We start from the raw sequence: 2500 nt of genomic DNA, 5'->3' as shown, positions 1-2500 counted from the left end.
TTCTCCTCAACAGGGTATATGCTGGTTCCTTTAACGACTGGAAAGCCAACGGCGGCCCTGTACTTAACCCAGGAAAGCCCTTTGCGCCTCTGAATTAAGAGGAGAATGTCTTAGATCTTGGACTTTGCCTCTTGTAAGGAATTGCATGTTTGTCTTTTATTCACATTTTTACTCGGTGGCTTCTGGGTAAAAATCGCTCAGTATTGTGATCTTTTTTTAGGATGTATGAATGTTGTTGATGGAAAATAAACGCGAAGGAGTATGTTATTATTTCTTTCTCATTTGCGGTTCCAGTCTATCAGAAATACGGTGAGATTACGTAAATTATTCTATTATCTCGTGTTCCTCTCTTCTTTTAAGCATTAAATTAGAATTAAAAAAGCCCACAAAAACCACGCCCATCGTTACCCACTGCACGAAGGGTGGGCGTGCAAGGAAGGCGGGGGATCTTCTCAAATCGATGGGTTACAATTCCAGGTGGGTTCATCTGCAATCTTTATCTATTCATTTTTATCTATTTATTTTTATTTGGTTTTGTTTAAATGTTTGTGTTGATGTCATATGAACTCGACACCTACTATGAAGATATCATTATTATTATGATAATAGTTATGCTTATCGTCATCATCATCACTATCATTTACTACTTTTATTACTCCCTAATATTACCTTAGTATTCCATTATTGCATTATTACGGATGGCATGACACCGTTATTTACTCCAAGTTCATGGTCACTGCTCGACATCGTGGGTCGTGAGGAAATAACCACAGATATAAGTTGTTCCCTCTTCTCTCTTCTTCTATAGGGTATTAAATCATACTATAGTCTATACTCCCAAATTCCCAATAGTTCCCTCTTTTAACGAACCGCCAGTTTGACTCTTGTGTCCGAAGCATATAGCCCATATTCCAGTGTTTCGGATCCGGTCGAATCTAGCGGTTCACAGTTCGCACAACGCTGAATGGTGAGATACGCAGTCTTGCCGCCCCCCCCCCCCCCAAAAAAAAAAAAAAAAAAAAGAGAGAGAGAGAGAGAGAGAGAGAGAGAGAGAGAGAGAGAGAGAGAGAGAGAGAGAGAGAGAGAGAGAGAGAGAGAGAGGGAGGAAGGGAGGAAGGGAGGAAAGGAGGAAGGGAGGGAGAGAAGGAGGAGGGAGGCAAGGAGGGAGGAGGAGGGAGGCAAGGGGAGAGAGAGAGAGAGAGACAGAGAGAGAGAGAGAGAGAGAGAGAGAGAGAGAGAGAGAGAGAGAGAGAGAGAGAGAGAGAGAGAAAGAGAGAAAGAAAAAAATCACTTTCTTTTAAATTTCATATAAATGTGTGTCTTGTGGTTCGTGAATATACGAGTGTCTATTATTTTTTAGAATTTATCTTGCTTTTGTTTGTTTACATTGTTTTCATTGTTCGGTACATTATTGGATTTGAATTTAGCTTTTAGTTTTCATTTATTTTAACTAATTTCCATATCAGTCCGTGGGACCAAGAACAACAGAAATTATAAATTACCTATTTTACGTATTCCTATTTATGTTTATCATTACTTACCACTACCAACATTATTACTAATTTCTCATTACATCAACCTACCCTTTTTTCTCAGATTACCAACCCGCTCGTTAAAGTAATTCCCACGATTATTGAATTTCTACTCGACAGGGTATATGCTGGTTCCTTTAACGACTGGAAAGCCAACGGCGGCTCTGTACTTAACCCAGGAAAGCCCTTTGCGCCTCTGAATTAAGAGGAGAATGTCTTAGACCTTGGACTTTGCCTCTTGTAAGGAATTGTATGTTTGTCTTTTATTCACATTTTTACTTGGTGGCTTCTGGGTAACATTCGCTCAGTATTGTGATCTTTTTTTTAGGATGTATGAATGTTGTTGATGGAAAATAAACGCGAAGGAGTATGTTATTATTTCTTTCTCATTTGTGGTTCCAGTCTATCAGAAATACGGTGAGATTACGTAAATTATTCTATTATCTCGTGTTCCTCTCTCTTCTTTTAAGCATTAAATTGGAATTAAAAAAAAAAAAAATGAGACAGAACTATGACAATAACAATCATATTGTGAAATAATTGTAACGCAAAAATAACCACTTTTAGATAGTGTCTACCGTGTATGTGTCAAATATGAATTAATATATATATGTAATAAGCAGTTGCCTTATTTGGAGCAGCAGTGGCACTGTATTAGATATATCTCTTGTAAAATTCATCTGCATTTTCCATTATACTCTTTTCTCTCTTTATCTTTCCCCCTCTTTTCCAAATGCCAGTTCTCTCTTCGTCTTTATTTCCACGGTTCTTATGCACCATTGTTTTCATTCATCCGTTATCACATTATTCTCATATTACACTGCCCGCCTAATCTTTGCTTATCCCTTGCTTTTCGTCACTCCGGGTTCTCTGCAATGCGCAATTCTCTCTTCTCGTGTTTCTTGCTTCCTGCCATTCCATTTCACAACTTGAAATTTGAGTTTATTTTATAGAGAATGGAGTGATTT

The 2500-nt window shown here is 38.0% G+C and overlaps 1 long non-coding RNA gene across 1 annotated transcript in view; it reads left to right on the top strand.

The window, feature by feature from the left end:
• The window catches only part of LOC138865323 (uncharacterized), a 1555-nt gene extending 1291 nt beyond the window's left edge, over positions 1-264 (top strand). The window contains exon 2 of the long non-coding RNA XR_011399370.1: positions 14-264. This is a non-coding gene — a long non-coding RNA (uncharacterized lncRNA). The remainder of the gene's footprint in view (positions 1-13) is intronic.
• The last annotated feature ends 2236 nt before the right edge of the window (positions 265-2500 follow it).

The sequence above is a fragment of the Penaeus vannamei genome, chromosome 20, assembly GCF_042767895.1.
Source record: "Penaeus vannamei isolate JL-2024 chromosome 20, ASM4276789v1, whole genome shotgun sequence".
Classification (NCBI taxonomy): Eukaryota; Metazoa; Arthropoda; class Malacostraca; order Decapoda; family Penaeidae; genus Penaeus; species Penaeus vannamei.
Note: the sequence above shows the minus strand (reverse complement) of the source record. Positions and strands in the feature narration are given on the sequence as shown.